Raw genomic sequence first — 16,725 nt, forward strand, 5'->3', positions numbered from 1 at the left:
TGGGCTTTCCAGGTCGATCTGTGCTTTCGAAATTCCAGGCACCCTCACGACACTGAGCCCAGAGAAGCAACGCGCCTCCCCACATCGCCTGTGTTCGTTGTTTCCTCAGGCTGCCGGAGCCAAGTTCCACAAACTGGGGGCTTAAGACACTAGGTCATTTATTCTCTCAGGTTCCGGAGGCCAGAGTCCCAGATCAAGTGTTGGCAGGGCCGACAGGTATCATTGGATTAAGGACCCACTTGGTTCATCCAGGACGAGCTCACATCTGATCCTTAACTGAATTATATCAGTGGAGACCCTTTTCCCAGACAGCATGCGCAGGGTCTGGGTGGGCTGGGGGGGGGGGAAGGGCACAATTGAACTTGCTGTGTATACTACCTTTCCTTTAGAAGGTCTCTTAATCCCCCTCCTCCAGGAAGCCTTCCCACACTGTAGGTGGGTCAGGCATCTTTCTGGGCTCCCACCGCCCCTCAAGTCCTGTATCCCCGCCTGTGCTCGGAGGTCCGTGAGCTCCACGAGGGAGGCCAGGGCTGCGCGGGCGTCCCTGCAGAGCGGGTGCTGAGAAACACTCATCACACCCCCTGGACCTTCCTCTCCCGGCGTCTCCCCAGAGCTTCCCATTCTGAAGGTTTTCCCGCCACCAGGCCCTCCCCAGCTACTACCCCCGGGCTTGATCCCTGGGGCCTCATGTTGAAAAAGAGGAAGAGAAAGAGTGTGCATGGCGAGCCAGTGCCCGCATGGCGAGCTGAGTGCCCATGTGGGTGCCAATGCGGTGAGCTGAGTACCCACGTGGTGAGCTAGTGCCTGCACGGTGAGCCAGGTGCCCACATGGTGAGCCAGTGCCCGTGTGGTGAGCTAGTGCCTGCACGGTGAGCCAAGTGCCCGCATGGTGAGCCAGTGCCCACGTGGTGAGCCAAGTGCCCACATGGTGAGCCAGTGCCCATGTGGTGAGCTAGTGCCTGCACGGTGAGCCAAGTGCCCGCATGGTGAGCCAGTGCCCACGTGGTGAGCCAAGTGCCCACATGGTGAGCCAGTGCCCGCGTGGTGAGCTAGTGCCCGCGTGAGAGCTCGCACAGTGAGCCAGTGCCCGCATGGTGAGCTAGTGCCTGCACGGTGAGCCAGGTGCCCACATGGTGAGCCAGTGCCCGCGTGGTGAGCTAGTGCCCGCGTGGTGAGCTAGTGCCCGCGTGAGAGCTCGCGCAGTGAGCCAGTGCCCATGCAAGTGAATCCTGCAGCTAGATGATGACACAACAAAAGAGAGAGGAAGGGGAGAGTCAAGGTGAAGCGCAGCAGAGACCAGGAACTGAGGTGGCGCAATTGACAGGGAACCTCTCTCCATATCAGAGGTCCCCAGGATTGTATCCTGGTGAATCCTAGAGGAGAAAGATGAGAAGAAAAGACAAAAGAGAAATAGATAAAGAAGATCACACAGCGAATGAACACAGACAGCAAAAACAGCAGGGCGGGGGGTGGGGGTGGGGGTGGTTAGAACAGCACCTATGGTGAGAAAAGAAGGCCAAGGGCAAAACTTTTCCTCTGAGAAAGAGACTTAAATATATATATATATATATATATATATATATATATATATATATATATATAAAATAAATAAATAAATATATATATATATATATATATGGAGCAGGTATAGCTCAGGGGTTGAGTGCCTGCTTCCCATGTGTGAGGTCCCAGGTTCAATTCCCGGTGCCTCCTTAAGAAAAAAAAAAGGGTGAAAGCAGGGGTTCTTAACCTTTTTTGTTCCACAGACCCCTTTGCCAGTCAGGTGAAAACCACTGACCGTTTACCAAGTCCACACTATACTGTGTACTATTTAATAAATTTATCACACCTGCACTAACACGTCCCCACAAAAATAATGGTTTTTTGAATTTCAATTCGAGCTCATGGACCCTTTGTTAAGAACCCCTCTTTTAAAGCAATGCATCAAAAGACAGAAGCTTTGGGAACAGTGTAACGCCCTGGCTAAGAGCATGAACTTTGGAACTGGGGCGTATGAGTTTGGCCATTTTGTAACCTCTCTTTGCCTTTGCTTCTACCTCTATTAATTGGGAGTGGTAGCAGCACCTCCTGCCAGGATTGCTTGGGGGATTCAATGACTTCACCGCACCAGCCTACTGATTTAGGGTTACTTATGACACAGCTGCGTCATCTCACACCCTAATTTTCACTCTAGCCATCAATGACTGGTGACTGTCAAAAAACAATGTTTCACAACCCAGTAGCCAACTCGAATGCATGCAGGTTTTTGTTTTGTTTTGTTTTTAAGATATTTCTTTCTTTCTCCCCACTCCCCTCCTCTCGTTGGCTGCTCTCTGTGTCCATTGCTGTGTATTTTTCTGTGTCTAATTGTCTTCTCTTTCTGCGGCACCGGGAACCGATCCTGGGACTTCCGGAGTGAGAGACAGGGGCTCAATCCCTTGCGTGGTCGGCTGTCTTTAAAGTGAGATCCACCACAGCCCGAAAGTCCCGAACAGAGTCATTGGCCCCAGGAAGAGTTCTCATCCCCTCGACCAGAACCCGGGAGGAGGGGATGAGAACAATAGTAAAAGCCAAGGTCCGGCGCACCCTCTCCTCTCCTCGACCCAGCAGCTCCGCCAGCAGGGCGTCGGTCCGAGGTGGCCCGCTTCCCTTCTTAAAGGGGCCTCTCCTAGTTCTGACTTTCTCTTCTTTTTGCAAAGACCTCCTGGTGTGTTTCCCCTTCACACCCTCGCTGGAGCACCGCCCAGGAAGAGGCCCCTCCCACCCTGCCCCCCCTTTTGGAAAGTAAAACTGTGCAGCAATTACAAAGTCGCTTAAAAGAACAGAAAAATAAAGTCATTTTCTTCTTCGGGTTTGGTTATCCAGCGGTTCACGAGTTACAATAATAGCCTATTAAATAAGGAACTCATTTCCCAGCGTGTGCCCAACCGCCCCAATACCATTGCAGGGCTGCAGGGGGCGCAGGTCGGGGTCCACGTTCCCCATAGACCAGTCAAGCGATTTCTTAGACGCGGATGTAAAGGGGGCGTTTTCAGACCTTAACATTTTAATTTACAATGCATGTATTATTTGAATAGGTAATACAAGGTTCAAATCTTACAAAGGGAGAAAAAGACCTGCCCCACTCCCGCCCTCCACTCCAGAAACTACAGCTGTTTCCTGCTTGCTTCTGCTTTCTAAAATATTCCGTGCATCTAACAAGCAAAAACTCATATTTTCTCATCCCACCCCACCCCTTTTTAAACTTTTCTACGTTCTGCCACCTTCCTTGTTTGTTTGTTTTTTTCCCCCTTGACTGGATTCACAGGAGCTCGCTGCATGTTGGTTTGTGTATCGCTTCCTCATTTTACGGTTACTTCACGTCCCATCTTGGGCTGGGCCACAGCTTTATTTAACGAGTCCCCGATCGATGGACATCTAGGTTGCTTCCGGCTTTTTTGTTTCTCCTGACACATTTTTATGAGGACCCATAAAAACAATGTCCCACCCCTCTCCATCCCTTGGTTAGCGTTTATCAAGAAACCAGCGGAAGCCCCAACCGGCCGTGGCTCCCCGCATCCACGGAGGGGGATCCCCCAGCTCGGGGTCGCACCGCCGGGGCTGCACGGCTCCCGCCCGCCCCGCCTCCCCGAAGCTGTCAGGCGCAGGGCCGGGGTCCTCTGGAGCCCCGCCCCGCGGCCGGCCCGCAGTCGAGCCAATTCAAATCTAGCCAATGGCAGGGTGTAAACAAACCAGGGCCCCGCCCATCGATGAGTAATACGCCCGGCCGGCTCGCAGCCCATTTAACCCGGCGGGGGCTGGGGGGCGGGCTGGAGCCGCGGCTCCGCCCCCCGCCTTGGGCCAATGGGCGGCCAAGCTCCGCCCCCCGCACTCGGGGCTGAGGACCCGAGGTCGGGCTGGGCTCGCAGCTGCCTGATTTTGTCGCTGCTCGCGGCTCTCGGCCTGGGTGCTGCGGTCCGGCCCGGGGGCGAGGAGCCGCGCTCTCGCTGCACCGAGCTTATTTACAGAGCGCGGCTGGCCCTCTAATTCTCTCCTTCCTTCCTTCGCCCCGCGCCTAAAACGCGGATCCCGGAAAGGTCTTTGATGGGATACTTTTCTCCCCTACCTTGTTCTTCCTGCCCCCTGGGATGCTGTAGGATCGCGCGAAGCTCCTAATCCCCCTCCCCCCACGCACACCCGATATTGAAGCGTTACCTGTACACTTGAAAAGTGCACGTGTTTTAAGTGCTCGACTGAAAACTAAAAACACTAGCATCTTTCCAGATCAGGAAACAGAACTTGGGTTGTGAAGGTCTTTCAACCCCGCAGCCGCAGCCGCCAGCCGGAGGGAGGAGCCGCGGTTTTGACCTCCAGAGGTAACACCGTTTGTTAAAAAGATAACAGAAGGAAAACAAAACAAAACCCAACAATATCCTTTCTGTAGACGGGTGGCAGTCAGGCAACCACCAGGTATTTATCACGCTCTTGATGGACAGGAGCTAGGCTGCTGGGCCGGTGGGCACGGCCCGGTTCGGGTGGAAGGACTAGAAATAAAAGTGGATGGTACAAGAAATGCTATGGTACTTCAGTTCCCGGAGAGGGCTCTCTGGGCTGCGTGGTTGCAAGGGATAGGGGAACTTGGGGCTGCTATGCCCAATGTTGAAAAGGGCATCAGGCTCCCCAGGGGGAAAGGGGAGAGTGAGCTCTTCAATGTACTGGGCCTTTGACTCCCTCCTCTTCAGCTGCACGATTATAATTAAAGCAATCATTAGATGTTGAGAGACAGACCCAGGCATCTAAACACATGTTGAGGCCACAGGGTTTTCATAACCCCAGTTCCAATGGCCAGGGCTACACCTGGTGTTGAATGGCTGCCGGGGCCTGTAGGAGAAACATGTGCCTCCCAGGAAACTCTTTTGGGCCCCTTTTTTCATTCAGTAAACATTTGTGATGTGTCCCTCACCCAGCGCCGTGTTAGGAGAGGGGAAATTCTGCAACTGGAATGGGATCACCCATGCAAGTCCTAAATTGGCAGGGCCATACCCTGTGCCAAAAGCCTGTCACCACATACAGGGGTGCGGCATTATTTGCTGGTGGAGGAAGGGCAGGTGTTTCTTCTCCAGTCATCATTTCTCACAGCTGCACACTGCTTTGTTCCTGTCCCCAAAGAGCTTCCTGTTTCCGCCTCTCAGTAGTCCTCATAAAGAGCTGGGCTCGAACCCGACTGTTGACCTTGATTGGGTTTCTCAAAATCTCTGAACCTCGATTTGTCTCCTTCACCAATGGTGACAGGATAGATATGAAGTTTGAATGGCATGGAGCTGCGGTTTAATGGAGGTTTAAATAGGAGCCCTTACCCAGCGGGTTACTATTATAGTCATTGCAGCGTTTGTCACCATGGGGCGTTCCAGTTGCCTGGTTATTGATGTATGTGGGCTGCTGGGTTCCAATGGAAGCAGACGAATGTCTGCCACTTTGAAACACATGGGAAAAAAAAAAAAGATGGATGCGCACATGTGTGATAAAGCGAGTAACATGTTGATGGTCCAGTCTAGGTGGTGGCTATTTAGGTGTTCACTACAGATTGGGGGGGGGGCTTTAGTGCCTGACTATAAAATCTGATTGAGTAGATGAGAACAGAGAATAGAGGAGCCAAGGAGGGAGTGACTTGCCCCAGCATCATGTGGTGACTCAGCACCAAACCTGGTGAAGGGCACCCAGTATACTGGGTTAGCCCCCGTCCCAGCTGGGTAGCCCAGAAGTTGCTGAGCCTGCCTAGCTCAGTTCTTGGAACTTGTATCTGATTCTCAAAGGGAAGGGGGTGTGTCACCCCCCAAAGACAGCAGGTCTTTTCCCAACTTGGCCCATCTTTGGTCACTACCCTGGCTTCTGACCACAGGGCATTTCTCTGACCTGGGTCATTGCTTCTAGAGATGTCCAGACAACACATGGTATTGACTTTGGAAGAGTGGACATGCTTTAAAGGTGGCCAGAGGCCAGAGCAGCAAAGACAAATAACTGCTCAGTCCCCTGGGGCTTTCTTTTGCTCCACCAGCCATGGCTGGTTTGGGCCTGGCCTTTTGTTTACTTCCTGCACACCCAGTCTCAAGACCATCTCCCTGGGATCCCAGGTGTGTGTGTGAATGAGAGTGGATATTTAAAAATCTCTTTGTTCAGAAAACTTTTCTTTAGCACTTATTAAATGCTGGACAGTTTTAGAGCCTGGGGACACAATGCACCAAACAGACCTGGGGCCTGCCACAGCAAGTTTGACATGGGGGGAAACTGAGGCTAAGCAACTTACTTGTCTATGTGCTAATTTTCTAAGGCCCCTAATACACTGTGATCTGCATGAGAGCAGGAACCAGGGCACTCTATATCTCTGGCATACACTAGATATTCAAAAAATATCTCCTATATGAGTGAATGAACCTGGACAAAGGCAACCCCAATGCCGCAAGTCTCCAAACTTTCAGCTAGTCAGCACCCAGCTTCTGCGTGCCCACAGCTGGCAGCTAAAACAGAAATGTCACTCACACCTCACCCCATTACAGTGAAGTCTTCTGCTTCTGGTGAAGACTTCCCACTTCCTGTTTGTGTGACCTTGGGCAAAACACTTCCCCTCTCTGAACCAATTCAGTTTTCTACACTGTAAGGTGGGGTAACTAAAGGTCTCTTCCCAGTTCTGGGGATTGGAAACACTAGGCTGGCACCCAGTTAACACTCAGAGTGTGCCAACCGACCCAAGTGACGTGCAGTCTGGAAGGGGTAGTCTACACAAAAACGGTTTAAGTGCATGAATGTGGCCACGTCCCTGTACCCGCTGTGGGCCATGGATGACCACACTTCATTGATACTCCCAGCAGGCACCACTTATCTGACATTTGCTATGAGGAGCTGCTTTCCCCTACTCCTTTCCTCCACATGACCCTATGAAGTGGGGCCTATTATCACCCCCTTTTTAGGGATGAGAAAATGGAGGCACAGAGGACAAGTAATTTAGCCAAGGTCACACAGCAAGGAAGTGGCTGAGGTGGGATATGAGTCAGGTTCAAGTCAGGGCCCCTAACCTGTGAGTCCTCTCACAATGAAATGCGAATTAAAATATGAAACACATCCATATACATATTTAATTATTTATCGATAATTATTAGATTGTATCACCAAGAGACTAGGATAATGCTCAGTATGAGAAACACAGGTAGGTCAATCACTCATTTATGCAACAGACATTTATTGAACATCTACTGGCTGCTGGGAGCTTTCCCAGGGCGCTGGAGAGACGGAAGAGAACAAGAGATCAGAACATAAAGGCCGCCGGCCCGTGCGCCCCGAAAGGGCAGGTTGGGGCTGTGCGGCTCGCCTCCGGGCCCCCAGCCCCGCCCAGCCCCGCGCGCGGCACACAGCAGGCGCTCCCCAAGCGTCCCCCGAAAGCTGGCGTGAATCCCCGCTGTGTCCAGCCCACAAGGCGTCCACGGGCAGAAACGGTGAACTGAGGCAGCGACCCAACCCCACTCAGGCCCCTGGGAATCCCATCAGCGCGGCCCGGGAGGCCTCGACGAGGTTCCTGAGGCGACACCCACCCGCGTCCCCGGCGCCTCTCCCCGGGCGAGGTGGGAGAGACCGAGTGGGATGAGCGATCAGGCCACGTCCGGGGCTCCGGCCTGTCGCCCCCAAAGTCCCCGCTCCTCGCCGCCTTCCACTCGGTCGGCTCCGACACCGGGCTCGCTTCCTCACGACCCCACCTCCGCGGACTCCCCTGCTCCTCCACGCTCCTCTCCCGCTACCTTTTCGAACCGGCCGCGCTCCCCTGGGCGGGTCCTCCCGCCGGGCCCCCGGCCCCCGCTCAGGGCGCACGGCACCCCCTCCCCAGCCGGGCCGCGCGCGCGGGCCCCGGGAGCCCGGACGCCCCCTGCCCCCTGAGCATCGCTCGAGGCCGCCGGCGCCCTCCGCGGGGGCCTGTACGGGCGCTCCCCCCGCGGCGCAGCCCCGAGCCGGGCTGCGCGACGCGGGCGCGGAGGGCGCCTCCCGGGAGCGGGCCGCCGGCCGCCATTCGCTCGCGTGCCCGCCGCTCCGCGGGGGCCTGAGCCGGGGCTGGTCGGCGCGGCGCGGGGGGCGGGGCCTGCGCAAGCCCCGCCCCCGGCGAGGGCGGAGGGAGGAGGAGAAGGGGCGGCGGGGGGGGCGGGACGCGGAACCTGCCAGGGTGGTGTTTTTTTTTTTTTTGCATTTAATTAAAATTTCCTTTTTTTTTTTTTTTTCGGTGCCAACCCGCGGGGTCCTCCCCGGCGCGGGCGCGGGTCCGGGGCGGCCGGGCCGCGGCGCGGGGCGGCGCGGGGCCCGGCTGCGGCTGCGGCGCGCCGCCATGCGATCAGGCAGTGCGCTGACCGGCCCGGCCGGCCGGCCCCTTCTGGGTCCTCCCTGTGCAGCCCGTGCGGGGCCGTCTCGGAGACCCCGCGCCGACGGCTGCTCAAACATCAGGGTGAGTTTCTCACAATGTAGCAATTTCTCTTTAAATCTCTTAACTCTCTCTACCTGCGAGTCGGGGCTGTGACAGGGCGCCCGAGCGAGGGGGGAGTGGGGGCTGGCGGCGAGGGGGGGCGCGGGGGCAGCCCGAGCCGGGGCCGAGCCCACCCCCCCGACACACACGCTCAGCCCCCCAGCCGGGGCGCAGCGCCCGCCGCCTCGCGTTCTGCTCCGCGCCCACCGCCCCGCGGCAGCGCCCCCCCGCCCGCCGGCGGCCGCCGCCGGCCCCGCCGCCCCGGCCCCGCGGGGACCCCCGCCCGCCCGGCGCCTCCCCGGCCCGCCCGCCGGCCGCCGGGGATACAATGGGGCGGCGGAAGAGCGAGACCTGGCGTTCCACGGGGGGAGGGGCGGGGACCCCCCCCGGCCCCCTCCCCGGCCCGCTCCCCGCCTCCCGCGGGAGGAAGAGGGCAGCCGGGGCGGCGGGTGGTGACTTCCCGGCCGGAGGCGGCGAGCCTTCAGCGCCCCTGCTCGCCCGTCCCCCGCGCCCCCCTCCCCAAATCCCTTCCGGGGGTGCCGGGGCCAGCTGGGCCTCGGGGAGGGAGGGATGGGGAAGGAGGGCCCGGGTCTCCCCCCGCCGCCGCCGCCGCCCCTAGACAATGAAAGGAGTTGACTTGCCCCCCGCTCCCCAGCCTCGGGAGCACTTGACGGGCCTCCCCCCTCCCCAGCCGGCTGGGCCCCGGGGGCGGGGGGCGGGCGCGACGGAGCGGGGTGAGCCTTACCCCTGTCACCGCCCGCGATTTTGGAGGGACCCCCATCTGCTCCCCCTCGTCCTGGGAACGGGAGGCAGCAGGCCCAGCCCGGGCACGGCGCTCGGGTGGTGACCTTTAGACAAAGGCAACCCTTTCCCTGGGGTGAGCCCGGGCGAGCCGGGCCCGCGGCCTCCCCGGGCCCCTGAGGAGGGCGGCCGGGCCCCCGGAGGGAGGGACGGAGGAGGAGGGGGGCGGAGGGATGGAGCCATCTGGTTTTCCCATCCCTGTCTGCCCCTCGCCTGCCTCCCCGGCTCCTGTCACGGGCGGCCGCGGGGAGGCCAGGGACCAGGGGCCGCCCGGGCCTTGGTCCGCGGCCAGCCCGAGCCCGGAGACCGGGGCGAGGAGCGGCGGGAGGGCCGAGGGCTCGGGGGCCAGCGGTGATTGGAAGGCACGGTGGCTCCCTCCTCTCCGCGCCCCTTTGTTTTGCTTTGTGGTTCTGAGCAGCTGAACTTCCCGGGAGGTGGGGTCAGAGGCTGCCCTGTCAGCTCTCAAGGGGAGGCCTGGGTGACAGGCCCCCCGCCTTCTGGTGTCCCCAGCCTGTGGGCTGCGGTCCGTGTCCCGACAATCATTCCTTTTGTTTCCCTCCCCCCCATAATAGAAAAATCCGGGGATGTGTGGAGTGTTTGTTTTTCTCTCTCACCTCCTTTTTGAGGGCACTTGTCTGGGGGAAATAAACACCCAGGAGTCCAAGGCCTGTGATTTATAAGTTCTTTGTGCTTTCATCCTCTCCCCGCATCTGGGGAGGAGGTGGGGGGTTCCACCTTCCCGTGGTATGGGGGGGTGATGGGACAGCAGGGAAGATGGGCAGCTCAGGAACTCCCCCCTCCCCAGGCACCCACCTGGGAGACTCCAGGAGCATGTGGACCTACCCCACCCGCCCTTGGAGCTCCCAGCCGGAAATAACATCTCCCTAGCCAGGGAGCATTGGATTGGCCACTGCTGAGAGCGCTACTCACTGGCCACCAGCCCAGGAGGAAGTAGTGACCGTTATCATACCCATTTTCCAGAGAGGCTAGTGAAGGCTCAGAGAGGTTTAGCGACTTGCCCAGGGTCACACAGAGCCCTAACACATAACCGTCCCGAGTTTATCTGACTCAGCTCAAAACTTTTAGGTTCTCCTACCCCCCCACCTTTGGTACTTTGTCCCTTTGACTTCACATGACCTGGGTCTTAAATGTAGATAATGCCCCTGCCCTGTATCCCCCACCCCCGCCGTCCAGCTGGGGTAGCCTAAACTTTGGGGTTGCCCCCTCCTCTGTACAAAGGAGCTGCTGGTTTTGTTGTGGTTGTTTTGGGAGAGCTGGTTTTGAGTAGACGGCACCTGCGGGGGGTGCTGGGCTTAGGGCAGAAGCTGTTGGCTTGTGCCTAGAGCAGAGCTTTGGCCTGCAGCCGCTAAGTGGGGGTGTATGTGGGGAAGGGGTACTCAGGCCCGGCAGGGTGGGCGCGTGGGGTCGCCTGCAAGCCACACCCGCTCTCGTCCTCCCCCTTCTCCGCCTGGGCTGCGACGTGGTCCCGTGTGCTGCCACTGGTGCTGCTGGGAGAGAAGCTGGGATGTTGGAAGCCGTCTTCCTGTGGCTGCTCTACCACCACGCCATTGCCCCCTGGGGCAGCTGGCAGGGAACTTGCCGCCCATTCTCCCCTTGGGGTAGGTCTCACGCCTGCCCCTCCCCCCCACTCTGTAGCCTTAGGCAAGCTATTTAATGCCAGCCCTCAGTGTCCTCATCCAAGAGATGGGCATAATGATGGAGCTCCTGTAACTGACCTCGAGGTGGGTGAAAGTATTGTCCAGTCGGGGAAGGCCAGCTGCTGGGCATTTAAAGGTGAGCAGCCCCCGCCTCCCCCCGCCGAGGAGTTCCCTGTAGTGAGTGCAAATAAACAATTCCACCTCAGTACACACCCCGAGCGCCCGCACTGGGACCTTGCCCTTCAACACGGCAGGTGCTTGCTAAATCTTGGCTAAACCCATATCTGGCTGGGGGCTGGGGGGCTGGGGGAGAGGACTGTGAGGGGGCAATACAGGTGATCTTGGTTCCAGACAGATGAGGAAACTGAAGCCAGGGGTCCCCATGACTGAACTGGGGCTCCAGCCAGGCCAGGCAGCAGCACGCAGTGGTGGGCGGGCGCGGGCTCCGCAACTGTCGGCAGAGCTGGGAAAACAGACCTAAGTGGGGTCTGGTCCGAGGGACTTGGAAGGGCCCCTGCACTGCCCCCCTCCCCCAGCTTGTGTCCAGATGACATAGCAAAAGTAATGACCATTCACGGGGTGGGGGGCCAGGGAGAGAGGCTGCACACAGGTCCCTGGAGGCTGAATGTTTCTTGAAAGTAGGAACTGATTTTGGGGGGATGGGGGTAAGGGACCCATGAGTAAGGCCCAAGGGCCAGCCCTGCAGCCCGCACCCCTCACTGCCGACTTCCCTCCCAGAGGCCTCTGGGGTCTTCCCGGAACCCTCCTTCAGGACCTGGGCTCTCCAGGGGGCCATGTGGGAGGGCCCAGGGGCCGCACCAGGGTGTGGGTCCCCAGGTCCAGCCGCCAGTGGCGTTCTCACCAGCCTTCCCATCTCCCCCGAGGCTGCCTGGACTCCTGGTCTCAAGAATGCGAGAGCTGCTGGGGGGTGAGGGGGGGAGTTAATTGGAAACAGGAAAACATGGCATTCCTTTCCAGCCAGGCCTGGGCCTGGAAAGCCTGTAGGCAAGCGGTGGGGAGGCATGGCCGTCTTGCCCTGGTGTTTTCTGGGTCTTCCCCTCCCCAGGTCCCCCAACTCCTAGTGGAAACAGCCACAGTCATCGGAGCTGCCCATCCAAGTTAAAAGCTGCTCTCCCCACATCAGAATGCGCTGCTTCCGCTTATTCACCCATCTGTACCTGAGTTTTTCCCCTTTCTTTGAAGGCAGAGGCCTTGCCCGAATTAGCTCCCAACACAGGATGCTCACCCTAGGAGATGTTTGGTTGACCTGTCTCAGGGATCCTCCCCGCTCCAGCCCAGTTCCTTCTACAGAATTCCTCCCTGTCTGGAGAACCACCCTTAGGGTTTTGCCCCAGTTGGCAAGTCTTTGTGTCTCCCAGAAACACGAGTTCCCCCCATGGGGAGGGAGAGTTTGATGACAGTGTGTCTGAGGGTGTGTGTCGTGTTGGCTGGGGAAGCACCTTTGTTTCTCCTAATTGTTCCCAGTGAAATTTGGAAGGGCCTACTGTGTGCCAGCACTCCTGGGTGGCAGCCCAGGCGGGGGAAGATGGCGGTAGAAGTTCTCAGCCAGGGCTGGCCTCGGGGGGCCGGGGAGTTGATTCGCTCCATCTGGGTGGTCTGAGAAGGCTCCAAGGAGGAGGCACCTTCTTTCTCTCTGTCTCTTTTTTTCCCTAAGTGATGCGAGCCTGGGGGACAAATTCATAATATGAAAGATAATAAGGTTCCCTCCACCTCTTCCCTTCTCCCTGGGCCCCCAGCCCTCCTCCCCAGAGGCAGCCCCTTGCCTCTGATTTTCTGCACTCACATGTATGTACGCGCGTACATCTTTAATTTTTCTTTTTACTGACAGCGCGTTCTACCCATTGTTCTGCACGTTGCTTTTTTCACCTCATCTCCCTGGGAGGGCCTGGAGGTACACAGAGGTCGTCCTCTGGTTTTTTTTCTTTGCCTGCGCAGTATTCCCCTGTGCGGGTAAACCCTCATTTACCCAACACAGGTGGGGAAATGTTCCCAAACTTTCGCTTCTCTGCACAGGGCCAGAAGGAGCATACACACGTGTCTTACGGTGAAATGGGGGATAAACTCCTGGACGTGGGTCTGGCCAGGGCACGTGGCTGATTTGTCGGGCAGCTCCTGGGAGGCGTCTTGGGAGCTGCACCTTGGAGCAGGCGGCCGCCCTCTTCAGACTCACCCGCCCTGTGTGCCAGGCGACCCACCACCTCCCGCGCTCTTCCTCCTGCTGCGGCCTGAGCCGCGTGCTGCCCCTTGGCGTGGCCGGGGCTCTGGATCCCGGCCGTCGGCTCGAGTCTGGCTCTGCCACTTGCTTGCCCCATGCCTCAGTTCCTCCTCTGTGAACGGGGCTCATCCCCGTACCTACTTAGCGAGGTTGTGGCGAGGAGGAAGTGACACCCGGGAGGTGCGCAGTGAGCCTTGACACGCAGTGGTGCGCTCGTCCTTCTTTGGGGGCCTTTTCAACCCAGCTGGGCTGTGAACCCCCTAACGGCGGGCCCCGGCCTGGGACGGAACGCTGCCCCTTCCCCTTCCGTCGGCGTGGCCTGCGACCCGCGCTTGCCTTCCCCCGAGCGTCCTTGTCTGTAAAACAGTCCCGCGGCGCCTCGCTTGCAGGTGCTGCTGTGGGGGCAGAACGAGGCGGTGCAACTCCGAGTGGGAGAGGTCGCCAGTGACGTTGCTGTGATTTTCTCTGTGATTACGGCTCTCCCAGAGGACCCACACCAACTCCTGCACCCTGCAAGGTCCCCGTCGTCCTCCTGGAAGGCGCGTGGGGAATAGCGTTGGCATTCTAACCCACAGGGCCTCAGGGGGCGTGGGGCAGGCTGATCTGCGCAGGGCTTAACCTGCTCCGTGCCTCAGTTTCCTCTGCTGGAAGAACGGGCATACCAGGAAGCCCTCAGGAATATTCCCAGATGCTCATGCTTTACACGACACCTGGCATACAGCACGCGCCCATAGAAGGTTTCTGCTGTGATTATAGTTAGGATTGTTGTTAAAAGTTGAAGCCGTGGAGCGGGTGGAGCTCAGTGGTTGAGCGCCTGCTTTGCCTGTGCCGGTCCTGGGTTCAATCCTCATTACCTCCTAGAAAAAAAGCTGGGTCTCCCACGAGAGACCCAATTCCTTCCCGCAAAACCCGATGCAATCACCGTGGGCGATTTAAACAGAAGGCGGTGTCCGAGGTGATCAAATGACCCGTTGGCCTCAGTCTCCTCATTTGTAACGGAGCCTCCCTCCTGGGGTGGTTGTGAGGCTTACATGAGTGAGGGTGCAGAAAGCTTTTAGAACCGGGCCTGCCTCTCAGTCGGGCACAGCAAAGGCTCCTTTTGCTTATATTGTTATTTTAACTTTTTATTATGGAAATTTTAATGCGCGCGCCAAGAGTTGAGAGAATAGCATAATCAACCCCCCCATCACCCGCTTCAACAATTTTCTTCTGATCTTTTTTATCTATTACCTACCTCCTTCCCCCTCCATATTTTTTTTTCTTTATTGCTAGAGTATTTTGGAGCAAATTCCAGACATACTTTTCCAAATGTAATATTGTTATTAATGGTATCACTCTTTCTGGGGTCCAGAGTCCATTTCACCACCTCCAGGATCTGCCCTGCTCTGCGAGGGTGGGGGTGTTTAAGCCCATTTCACAGATTGGGGAAACTGAGGCAGCAGGGAGGGGCAGGCGGGCTTTGACCGAGGTGTCTTTTCTCTGTGTTCCCCGCCTCGGCCCCCCCCCCCCGGCCTCCCACTCTTGGGGCTATTTCTGATTACACGTTTGGGGCCGCACCCCTGGAAGCCTGCACTGTGGGCACAGGATGTTCTCCGGAGGAGCAGGGAGTCGTCCCGTGGAAGGGAGTTGGAGAGGTCGGGCCCACGGGGGCGTGATTGGGATGACCCCGGAGGTGAGGCTAACTGGGTCAGCCACCAGGCTCAAGTCCTGTTTTTGCCCCTTCTCACCCTATTACTTAGGGGCCAGCTACTCCCCTTCTCTCAGCCTGGGTTAGGGAACCGGAAGTGCAGGTGAAATGAGAGACCCTTCTTTCCAGAGCCTTTGTGCCAGTTAAATCAGGTCCTGCGTGGAAAAATGTTTTGCAAGTGCCTGGCTCTAGTTGGCGCCCCGAGGATGGCTGCCTTCGCAGGCGGTGTTAGTCATTGCTTCTGCGTTTGCCCCGAGGGGGCACGAAATGCCCCTTCTAGGGTGAGAGGGCAGAGGACAGGGTGATGCCCCTGGAGCCTCCCAGCCGGGCTCCTCTGTCTTCGTCCCCACCCCCTTCACCCCTTCCCTCCACACTTCCCTTGGAAGTGCTGCCTGTGCTCCCAGGGGCCAGAGGGGCTGGCTGACTGCAGGGTGACCCCTGCCAGCCCCCCTGCATCCCAGCCTGCCGCCTTGCGGGCAGAAGGTGGGGGTATATCTGTGGCTGTGGGGCCCTCGTTAATGAGCCCTGGGGCCCTCAAGGGAGCCCCTGGTGGCCTCTGCAGCTGGGACATCCTTGGAGGATGGTGCTGCCTCTTGCCCACTGGGCAGGCGATGCCTGGAGCGCTGCTTCACTGGCTGCTGCTGACGATTGCCGGACCCCACCTCCCTCCTGCCCTTCACCCTTCACCCAACGTCACATGCCCGGTCCCCGGTCCAGATGGCCTCCCTGGACCTGTCCCTGTTTACACAGCTAATAGGGCTCTGCTCACAGTGGGCTCAGAACAGCTGCTGCTCTTGATAGTGTTGTTATTAATGACGCATAGTAGGTGCTGACAAGGAAAGCGTTCTTGGCTCTTTGGCCTCCTCTCACACCAGCCTCCCTTGGCTTATTTCTCACCCTAGAGTATTCCCAGTGGCCTCCCTGCTTTGTGTCCACACCTCTCCTTTCACAAAGTATTTTTTCTTTTAATACTCACCAAGCCCCTTTGTCACTGAGGTATAATTTACATACATATAATAAAATGCACAGTTTAAGGGACTATTGCTGTGAGTTTGACAGAGGGATGCGCCTGTGTAACCCACATCCCCATCAAAATTCAGAACATGTTCATCACTCCCCGAAAGTTACCTTGTGCTCCTTCTTGGCCAGCACCCCCTCCCCGAAGCACCTGCTGCTCTGCTCCGGCGCTGCGGGGCAGCTTTGCCTCTTCTCGGAGTCGGTCGACGTGGAGCCAGTGTGTAATTCTTTGGGCTGGGCAGCTCTGGCTCGGCAGCACTGTTTGGAGATTCTCCCGCGTTCTGCATCTCTGCAGTTCCTTCCCGTCACTGCTGAGTATTCCATGGCAAGTTTTTAACTCCTGTCTCTCAGGAAAGAGAGATTCCTCCCCTTCACAGCCCTGCCCAGCCTGTCTTTCCCTCTAACTCCAAACTGCAGAAGATGAGGAAAGGCTTGTCTGGGCCACAGCGCGGCATTCTCACTCCCGGCATGTGAGATGTTTGTTGAATGAAAGAATGTGTGAATGAATGATGGCCGGGTTACAGGTTGGGGAAAGGGGAGCCTGTGTTTTGCAATCCCTATTCTGGGGTTTCTCCAAGCTTGATGGCCTGCGTCTGAATCACCAGAGGTGTTGGTTAAAAATCCCGGTGGATGGGGCCCAGGACTCCGCACTTGTCTCAGGCCCCACCCCTGAGCTGTCCTTCCGCCCAGGAAGCCCACGCCCCTGTCCTGCAGGCTGAGAAAGGCCGTCCACGCCCCTTCTCACCTGCAGCAGCGGGAGGCAGCGCTTGACACTTGGTCCCAGTCCTGACGGCTGTGCCGGCCGGTGTGCTCCTGGCCTCCCATGCGTGCTTCCCAAGTCCAAGCCCAT

General features: G+C 57.9%; 2 protein-coding genes across 2 annotated transcripts in view; one reads left to right on the forward strand and one right to left on the reverse strand.

The window, feature by feature from the left end:
• The window catches only part of ZNF541 (zinc finger protein 541), a 126,128-nt gene extending 116,719 nt beyond the window's left edge, over positions 1-9,409 (reverse strand). The window contains exon 1 of the mRNA XM_058280497.2: positions 9,222-9,409. The gene's annotated coding sequence lies outside the window, so the exon portion shown is untranslated. The remainder of the gene's footprint in view (positions 1-9,221) is intronic.
• The window catches only part of BICRA (BRD4 interacting chromatin remodeling complex associated protein), an 86,182-nt gene continuing 77,807 nt past the window's right edge, over positions 8,351-16,725 (forward strand). The window contains 1 exon segment of the mRNA XM_058280498.2: positions 8,351-8,458. The gene's annotated coding sequence lies outside the window, so the exon portion shown is untranslated.

This window comes from Dasypus novemcinctus, chromosome 18, assembly GCF_030445035.2.
Source record: "Dasypus novemcinctus isolate mDasNov1 chromosome 18, mDasNov1.1.hap2, whole genome shotgun sequence".
Lineage (NCBI taxonomy): Eukaryota > Metazoa > Chordata > Mammalia > Cingulata > Dasypodidae > Dasypus > Dasypus novemcinctus.